We start from the raw sequence: 10,131 nt of genomic DNA, 5'->3' as shown, positions 1-10,131 counted from the left end.
TCTCAGCTCACTGCAACCTCCGCCTCCCAGGTTCAAGCAATTCTCTTGCCTCAGCCTCCTGAGTAGCTGGGATTATAGGCGCACACCACCACGCCCGGCTAATTTTTGTATTTTTAGTAGACACGGGGTTTCTCCATGTTGGTCAGGCTGGTCTCAAATTCCTGACCTTGTGATCCACCTGCCTCGGCCTCTCAAAGTGCTGGGATTACAGGCATGAGCCACCGCACCCAGCCACTTGGGTGACTTTCACTATAGCAAAAGTGAATCAGTCATTGTCTTAATCTACAGCGGGTCCTCACAGAATGTCATTTCCTTTACCAGTGATGGGAAAAAAAATTGGTTCCCAGCCAGGGCAATTGTCTGTGTGGAGTCTGCTCATTCTCCCCATGTCTGTGTGGGTTTTTCGCAGGTGCTCAGTCTCTACCTACATCTCAAAGACATGCCCGTTAGGTTCATAGACCCAGTCTGCGTGAGTATCAGCCTGTGTGTGAATGTACCATGCAATAGGATGGCATCCTGCCATCCCATTGCTTCCTGCCTGGTGCCCTGAGCTGCCAGGATAGGCTCTGGCTACTCAAGACTTTGAACTGGAATAATTGGGTAATAATTATCTCACTTGTTTTGATGAATCTTTCTTAAATGTAGGTAGAGCTCACATGTATCTTAATTTTTCTTTTTCTTCTTCTTTTTTTTTTTTTTTTCTGAGATGGAGTCTTGCTCATTCACCCAGGCTGGAGTGGAGTGGTGTGATCTCAGCTCACTGCAACCTCTGCCTCCCGGGTTCAAGCGATTCTCCTGCCTCAGCCTCCTGAGTAGTTGGGATTACAGGCATGCGCTACCACGCCTGGCTAATTTTTGTATTTTTAGTAGAGATGGCGTTTCTCCATGTTGGTCAGGCTGGTCTCGAACTCCTGACCTCAAGTGATCCACTTGCCTTGGCCTCCCAAAGTGCTGGGATTACAGGCATGAGCCACCATGCCCAGCCTATCTTAATTTTTTATATTGGAAGTGTTTTGGTTTTTATTTAGAAGTTTGGTGATATTTTTGTGACAAGAAATATGCCACAGGAACTTACCTCTTTTTTATTTTTTTTTAGACAGGTTCTTCCTCTGTCACCCAGGCTTCAGTGCAGTAGCGCAATCGTGGCTCACTGTAGCCTTGACCTCCCAGGCTCAAGCAATCCTCCCACCTCAGCCTCTGAAGTAGCTGGTGCTATAGGTGTGCACCACCAAGCCTGGATAATTTTTTGAAGAGCTGGGGTTTCACTATGTTGCCCAGGCTGGTCTTGAACTCCTAGGCTCAAGTGATCTTCCAGCCTCAGCCTCCCAAAGTGTTGGGATTACAAGCCCAAGTGCCCAGCCTCAACTCTTGTTTATACCAGTTAGCCTGTGGTAAAATTGGTTTCGTTATACGTCATTTCACTTAAAGTCAGTTTCCAAGAACCTATCACTGATGTTAAGTGAGGACTTACTGTACTTCACTGAAAAAACAAAACAGGCCGCGCACGGTGGCTCACGCCTGTAATCCCAGCACTTTGGGAGGCTGAGGCAGGCAGATCACGAGGTCAGGAGATCGAGACCATCCTGGCTAACATAGTGAAACCCCGTCTCTACTAAGAATACAAAAATATTAGCCGGGCGCGGTGGCGGGCACCTGTAGTCCCAGCTACTCAGGAGGCTGAGGCAGGAGAATGGTGTGAAGTTGGGAAGCAGAGCTTGCAGTGAGCTGAGATTGCGCCACTGCACTCCAACCTGGGTGAGACAGCGAGACTCCAAAAAAAAAAAAAAAAAAACCTGAGGTCAGGAGTTTGAGACCAGCCTGGCCAACATGGTGAAACCCCATGTCTACTAAAAAAATTTAACAAATTAGCTGGATGTGGTGGTATGCAACTGTAATTCCAGCTACTTGGGAGGCTGAGGCAGGAGAATCTCCTGAACCCAATGAGGTGGCGGTTGCAGTGAGCTGAGGTTGGGTCATTGCACTCCACCCAGGGAAACAAGAGCAAAACTCCGTTTCAAAAAAAAAAAGGTGCTTTTAAGCTTTTAAAAAATCACCACTAACAACAAACCACAACCCCCACCACCCCACAATATTTTGGTCAATTTTAAGTTTAAATCAATTTAGAATAAAAGATATAATGTTCCCAGAAAGCCTCTGCCTATAGTATGCGGATAGGACCGCTTTCTCAAATACTCAGCTCTCAATATTCACAACTACAGTTATCTTCACGCCTTGTTTGCAAATTAGCTCTTAGCTCAGAGCTAATAACTTTTACTTGAGGGAAACAAGTCAGTCTTAGATGTCTTCCCTCCCTTGACTTTAGTCACTAAGTGCGATTTTTTTTTGTTTTTCTTTTTTTGAGAAAGGGTCTCACTCTGTCAACCAGGTTAGAATGCAGTGGGGCAGTCACAGCTCACTGCAGCCTCAATTTCCTGGCCTCAGGTGATCCTCCTGCCTCAGCCTCCCAGATAGCTGGGACTACAGGTGTGTGCCACCACACACAGCTAATTGTTTTTTTTTTTTTTTTTTGCAGAGACAGAGTTTTGCCATGTTGCCCAGGCTGGTCTTGAACTCCTGAGTTCAAGCCATCTTTCAGTCTTGGCCTCTCAAAGTGTTGGGATTACAGGTGTGAGCCACCAACCCTGCTGCATAGTTTTTGAAGCATACTTTAAAACAATCTTTTGTCTTCGTTCTGTCAAATACAGAATTTTGATAGCAGGAAGACAGGTTTATTGAACACTTTATTCATGAAGCAATTCAAGTAATAAACTCAAACTTTTGTCTATTTGCCTTTTTAAAAAATTAGCATATCTTTTGGCAGTTTGCATTAAAAATAGTGTAGCTATGACGATAACCTTAAAAAAATAAGTTGCAAAAAACAAGATCAATTTATTGCCAATCTTTCCCAAGATGTTTTAATTTTATTATTCTTTTGGTCTTTGCCCCTCTGACAATTCCATGGTAGGTTTAGAAAACGACGGATAGGCCGGGCGCGGTGGCTCAAGCCTGTAATCCCAGCACTTTGGGAGGCCGAGACGGGCGGATCACAAGGTCAGGAGATTGAGACCATCCTGGCTAACCCGGTGAAACCCCGTCTCTACTAAAAAAAAAAAAAAAAAAAAAAAACTGGCCGGGCGAGGTGGCGGGCGCCTATAGTCCCAGCTACTCGGGAGGTTGAGGCAGGAGAATGGCGTGAACCCGAAAGGCGGAGCTTGCAGTGAGCTGAGATCCGGCCACTGCACTCCAGTTTGGGCGACAGAGCTAGACTCCGTCTCCAAAAAAACAAAACAAAACAAAAAAAAAAACGACGGATAATTCACTCTGCCTCTTCCTACCTAACCCATATTTATCAGTCTGTTGCAGGTGGCTCCATTTTTGGTTCAAAAGGCACTGAACAATTTTGGGGAGAGGAGATACAAACTTCCTCATAACCACTGAATAGCTACCATGCCTAAGAAAAATGTTAGGGAAAGGTCTATTGTTCCCCACCTACCCCTTTTCCTAATTTGAAAACAAGGAGCAGTCGGGGGAGGGAAGGGGTCCCACATGGAGGTCTATGTTCCTGACAAGGGTTAATTTACTAGCGAGCAAGCCTTGTCCAGAGTCATTGCAGCCAATGGGGGCTCACCCTGATGAGGTAATGCTTTCAGCCCATGTTTCATTGGTTACCCTTCTCATTACTTGGCGTTCTCTCGGAGGCTGAGAAGTGGGGAGGGCTAGTTGTAGCGCTAATAGGAGCTTTTTCCTCGTGACAGGTACAGGTGGTGCTTACAGAAATGCTTGGAGCCACGAAAATCTGTTTCTTCTTTTCAGATGTCCTGCATCTTGAGCCAGTTCTTCTACCTGGGGCTGTAAGGGCATCTCCTGGTCTGGCCCTTATCCCCGTTTTTCTGTCAGCTCCCAGGGTTCTCAACAATGAGAACATGAGCGAGGGGAAGTTGACTTATACCCTGAGGAGCCGGAGCCAAAAGCAAAGCCTGCCAGTCCTTGGATGAATACATCCCATTACGTTTGTCAGCCTAGGACCTTGGGATCCAGCAGCCCTTCATTTCTGAACCCTCTTTGACCGGGGAGCAGCAGCCGTGAGTCAGGTTGACTGCCTCTACATCTCCCCTACAAAGCTCGAGGGGTCATGAGGAAAACTAGGGCTTCCTTGCAGCCATCTTTCCTCTATCCATGGTCTTCTATTTTGCTTACCTCCATTCTGGGAAATTGTGTTGTCTGCACTGTAGTGGCACATATAGGTCCTTTGACAAGCAAACAACTGTTTACCATGTCTCTGAAAGAACTTGGAGAACCCTCATCCCTGCTTTTTTTCTTTTCTTTTCTTTTTTTTTTTTTGGCCCTGCTTTTACACCAAGATCTGTATCAACTTCCTGGCAAGGAGGGAGAAAGCACCAGATTCTAGGCTGTGTGTAAACAGGGAAACTGAGGCTGGGAGGATGAAGTCATTGTGGATGAAGTGGGGATAATAGACAAGTGCTTGTCTCTGACAACCAGCCTAATTTTTGGCCGTAAACTCATGCTTCTTTTTACACACTTGAGAATTAGACAACAAAGAAGCAACAGGGTATATTCAGTATGGTTAAACTCTCTGTTTTTCAGGGCTGACTTGCAAAGAAGAAGTGGACATTGTACATATGAATGAGACTTTACAACCACATGCGGGAAAATTAGTAGAGGCTTCTAAGAGAACTGAAGCAGAACAGATTCTGTGGGCTCTGAAAGCTGAGGGAGACAGCATTGCAGAGGTGAACGGGCTGCCTGGGTTGCTCTGTGGAGTATATGATCAAACCGATGTGAAACAAAATTTAGCTGTAAGCATCAGTCCTGCTTTTCATGGTTGAACTTCACAGAATGAGATTCTGGGAGTCAAAGGGAATAACATTTTATGCCATTTTACTGTGTAATTCTGGGAAAGGAGCTCTTTTTCTGTGACCCAGTTTAACTGTCTAAAAATAATAAAACCACCCTGAATTCAAAGGTAGAATCTGTAAGTGAAAGGCTCACTTTAAGTGTTTAAAAGGTTGGCGACGGCATTTAAGATTCTGAGGACATTATCTGAAATTTCCTGAAACTAACCTCATTCAGGCCTCCACCCACAGGATAAAGGTCTTCTTTCCATCCTGGTCTTGCTCTACCCCTCCCACCCCCAAATGACAGGGATCTGACCCTCCCTAGATTATATTTATCACAGAAAACAAGAAAGACCAGGAAGAAAGGGCATAGTAAAAAGTAGGAGGCTTCCACATCAATGTGGAATCATAATATGTACTTACAGGATGATCAGTTAATACATTTGAGAAAGTGCTTTGTAAGCTGTTACCATGAAAACAAAATGGATTATGCTCCTCAAAAGAATATAAACTGTTTTACTCATTGTGTTCTACCCCAGTGCCTGGCACTTTTTTTGGGGTGATTTTTTATTGGATTTTTTTTTTTTTAGAGACAGGGTCTCACTATGTTGCCCAGGCTGGTCTTCAATTGCTGGACTCAAGTGATTCTCCTGGCCAAAGTGTTGGGATTACAGGCCAGGCTAGAGCCACTGTGCCCAGCTGGTGGAAAATTTTAATTATATGAAGGTAGAAAGAATAGTTTAATGTGACTCCATATATCCATCTCCCAGCTTCAGACTATTATCAACCCATCACATAGGTGCTTAATGTTTTGGGAAGAAAAGAAGGGAGTTTGGCAGTTCCTTAGACATAATTTACCCCATCTTTCTTTCTTGGGAAGATTATGATCAACATGAACAATAAATCAGAAAAATCACATTTCCTGTACTTTACATTAAGTTAATCACATTTGAGAAAACAAAAGTGAAAATCTTTTTTTTTTTGAGATGGAGTTTCGCTCTTGTCACTCAGGCTGGGGTGCAATGGCACGACCCCGGCTCACTGCAACATCTGCCTCCTGGGTTCAAGTGATTCTCCTGCCTCAGCCTCCTGAATAGCTGGGATTACAGGCATGTGCTGCTATGCCTGGCTAATTTTGCATTTCTAGTAGAGACAGAGTTTCACCATGTTGGTCAGGCTGGCCTTGAACGCCTGACCTCAGGTCATCCACCCGCTTTGACCTCCCAAAGGTGCTGGGATTACAGGCATGAGCCACTGTGCCTGACCAGAAATTCGTTTTTTTTGAGATAGGGTCTCACTCTGTTGCCGAGGCTGGAGTGCAGTGCCACAGTCATGGCTCACTGAAGCCTTGACTCCCCACACTCAAGTGATCCTCTCAACTCAGCCTCCTGAGTAGCTGGGACTACAGGTGTGTGTCACCATGCCCGACTAATGTTTGTATTTTTTTGGGTAGAAACGAGGGTTTCACTATATTGCCCAGGCTGGTCTTGAACTCCTGGGCTCAAGCGATCCACCCACCTCAGCCTCCCAAAGTGCTGGAATTACAGGCTTGAGTCACCACGCCTGGCCAAAAGTGACATTCTTAGGAACACCTTTCAATCTGAATTACATAGTAAAAGGATTATAAAATAATAATTTTGGTTTTGTTTTTTTTTTGGAGTCTTGCTCTGTTGCCCAGGCTGGAGTGCAGTGATGTGATCTTGGCTCACTGCAAGCTCCGCCTCCTGTGTTCACGCCCTTCTCCTGCCTCAGTCTCCCGAGTAGCTGGGACTACAGGTGCCCGCCACCAGGCCGGCTAATTTTGTTCTTGTATTTTTAGTAGAGACAGGGTTGCACCGTGTTAGCCAGGATGGTCTCGATCTCCTGACCTCATGATCCGCCCACCTCGGCCTCCCAAAGTGCTGGGATTACAGGTGTGAGCCACCGTGTCCAGCCATCATTTTGATTTGATAAAAACCCAGACCTTAAACTTTGTTACTCATGCCTGTGATTAAAAGTTCGCCATGCCTAAGGTTCTTTTTTGTTTTAATTATAGCACAGCAGGAGGGTGTTGGGAGGTGCCTGGAAACCCTGGCTGACTTGTCAGGCCATCAGCCTGCTGCCTTGACTGTGATATGGATGGAATGGGGCCAAGGTCTCCATGTTTCTTGGTGTTTCTACTTTCTTTATCTTCGACCCTTGTACTGAAGGCTGGTTCTTTATCTCTAAGGACACAGATAATAGGCAGCCAAGTTTGCCTGAACAGACTTTTTGGCAGTTTTTAACCTTGTTTTCTGGAGGGGAAGAAGAGGGTGGTAAAAAGCCTACCACTCTTGCCGACTGAAAGGGGCATCTACAGGGCTGAGTGTTTGGGTGAGTCACTTTCCTTTGGTCCTATCACATTTAGGTAAAGTGAAGCTTTTTGGTATAGTGATATAGTGGGGAATGTGCAGGTTTTAGAGTAAAATAGACCAGGATTTGAATTTCCTCTCTATATGGTTCTCACATTTCTCATTTGCAAAATGGTTTAAGAAATAATTTATTTAAAAATACATCGTATAGGGACCAGCACAGTCAGGTGCTCAATACATAGTTGCTACTTTTTGATGAAAATGAAGACGTTGCAATCAGAAAAATAGGCAATGGAAATAGACAGAGAATTCACTAACTAAGTAATACAACTGGCCAGGAAGCATAACACTCAACTGCACTTGTAATTAGAGAAATGCAAGTTCAATAATGTGTGCCATTGTTTTTGCTCATTAGACTGGCTAAAATATACATAAAGTCCATTTTGGTGAAAGTTTAAGCAAATAGTCATTCTTATATATTTTATGAAGCCTCTTTGGAGGTAGGTTTGGTAAAATATATTAAATTTTAACTGTGTTATTCTTTAATTCAACAATTTTGTTTCCAGGAATCTGTTCTACACAAATATACATGAGTATACAAACACATTGTAGTACTGTTTTTCATAGTGAAAACTATGAACAAATTTACTAATATGGATATATTTCTAAAGAATAATATGTGTAAAAAGCATATTAGAGTATTATACTATGATCCTATTTATGTTAAGGAAAAGATAATTGTGGGTGTACATTTTATAAATGTATGAAAAGAGGTCTGAGAGGATATATGTCACAAGGTTTACTTTTGGGGGAAGTAGAGTAAGATTAGGGTGAAGTGAGAGTTTTGCTTTTCATTCTTTTATCCCCCCATTAATATGCTACATATGCTTTTCTTTATTCTTCTAAATCTTTGAATTTTCCTAATGACTATGTATTATAATTTTGGTGCCAAAATCAGGAACAAATATGTATTATTTTTGTATTTGTAAAAACAATTTAACAAAAGGGTGAAGATGTGAATTTAGACTATCTGTAAGGTCCTCTGTAAGTACTTGTCTAGACTCAACATCATGGTTGGGTAGAGACAGTTCTTGGATCTGGAAGGGTGGGAAGAGCTTATATTTAAGAAGCAAAACTTCCACTTCATGGTTTGAGGCTTGGATTTTTGGACCAATAAACCCAAGTGACCCCTTCTGAAGACAGTAGACAGTATGGGAGAGGTTAACAGGTGTTTCTGTAGTCTTGTCCTATCCAAGGTCCTCTATTTTTAAAAAAGAAAGGTCTTGGGCTTCTTTGGAAGAGGCAAGGCAGTCTCTGAGTTGCAGTATGTCCAGGTCCAAGATGGTGGGGCTGGCATAGAACCTTCCAAGTTCTTTCTGCCTCTTTGCTTCCTTTCAGTTGACATGTCAGATTTTTTGTTTATTTGTTTGTTTTTTTGACACAGAGTTTCGCTCTTGTTGCCTAAGCTGGAGTGCAGTGGCCCAATCTCAGCTCACTACAACCTCCGCCTCCCGGGTTCAAGCGATTCTTTTGCCTCAGCCTCCTGAGTAGCTGGGATTATAGGGATGCGCCACCACGCCCGGCTAATTTTGTGTTTTTTGTAGAGACGAGGTTTCTCCATGTTGGTCAGGCTGGTCTTGAACTCCCGACCTCAGATGATCTGTCCACCTTGACCTCTCAAAGTGCTGGGATTACAGGCATGAGCCATGTGCCTGGCCCTGTTTTTATTTGTTTTGAGGCAGGGTCTCCACTCTGTCACCCAGGCTGGAGTACAGTTGAGTGATCAGAGCTTACTGTAGCCTTGAACTCATGGTGGACTCAAGTGATCCCCTCACCTAAGCCTCCCAGAAGCTGGGACTGTGGGCACATACCACCACACCAGGCTAATGTTTAAATTTATTTTATTTTATTTTTGTAGAGAAAAGGGCTCACTTTGTTGCCCAGGTTGGTCTTGAACGCCTAGCCTCAGGCAATCCTTCCACCTCAGCCTCCCAAAGTGCTGAGATTATAGACATGAGCCACTGTGCCTGGCCCAGCATGTCAGATTTTATTAGATATTCTGGATCCCTAATAATGAAATTTTTCTTTAGGTTTTAGGAAGCTGTCTCGGGTTATAAGTGCCCACGAAGTTTTTGTAGTTTGCACATTTAGCTCTCAGCACTGTGGACAATATCTAAGTGAGAAAACAGACAAAACTTCTTATTGAAGATAGGAATGGAGGCTGACAGATGGAAAGTCCTGTTTTCCTGGGTAACTTACTCCAGATGAAAAGAGATTTCATGGAGTTAAGAAATGTATCACTCTAGCCCGGGCATGGTGGCTCACGCCTGTCATCCCAGCACTTTGGGAGGCAGAGGTGGGTGGATTATCTGAGGTCAGGAGTTCAAGACCAGCCTGACCAACATGGTGAAACCCTGTCTCTACTAAAAATACAAAATTAGCTGGGCATAGTGGCCCATGCCTGTAATCCCAGCTACTCGGGAGGCTGAGGCAGGAGAATCGCTTGAACCCGGGAGGCGGAGATTGTAGTGAGCTGAGATTGCACCACTGCACTCCAGCCTGGGCAATAAGAGTGCAAAACTCCGTCTCAAGGAAAAAACAAAAACAAAAACAAAACAAGAAATGTATCACTCTGAAGCCGGACACAGTGGCTCGCGCCTGTAATCCCAGCACTTTGGGACGCCGAGGTGAGCAGATCACTTAAGGCTAGGAGTTCGAGACCAGCCTGGCCAACATGGTGAAATACTGTCTCTACTAAAAATACAAAAATTAGTCGGGCATGGTGGCACATGCCTATAATTCCAGCTAGTCGGGTGGCTGAGGCATGAGAATCACTTGAACCTGGGAGGCGGAGATTGCAGTGAGCCAAGATCTCACCACTGCAGTCCAGCCTGAGTGAAAGAGTGACTCTGCTTAAAAAAAAAAAAAAATAGCCGGGCGCGGTT

At 44.2% G+C, this 10,131-nt stretch overlaps 1 protein-coding gene across 2 annotated transcripts in view; it reads left to right on the top strand.

Annotated features, from left to right (window-relative positions):
* Positions 1 to 7,110: 7,110 nt before the first annotated feature.
* LOC108527859 (protein FAM13B-like) overlaps positions 7,111 to 10,131 on the top strand; it is a 53,512-nt gene continuing 50,491 nt past the window's right edge. The window contains exon 1 of one of the 2 annotated variants that reach the window (XR_001884960.1): positions 7,111 to 7,208. The gene's annotated coding sequence lies outside the window, so the exon portion shown is untranslated. The remainder of the gene's footprint in view (positions 7,209 to 10,131) is intronic. The other variant, XM_017869346.1, reaches the window with a different exon arrangement.

The sequence above is a fragment of the Rhinopithecus bieti genome, unplaced genomic scaffold, assembly GCF_001698545.2.
Source record: "Rhinopithecus bieti isolate Rb0 unplaced genomic scaffold, ASM169854v2 scaffold_4820, whole genome shotgun sequence".
Classification (NCBI taxonomy): Eukaryota; Metazoa; Chordata; class Mammalia; order Primates; family Cercopithecidae; genus Rhinopithecus; species Rhinopithecus bieti.
The sequence above is the reverse complement of the archived record's forward strand: the minus strand, read 5'-3'. Positions and strand labels throughout refer to the sequence as shown.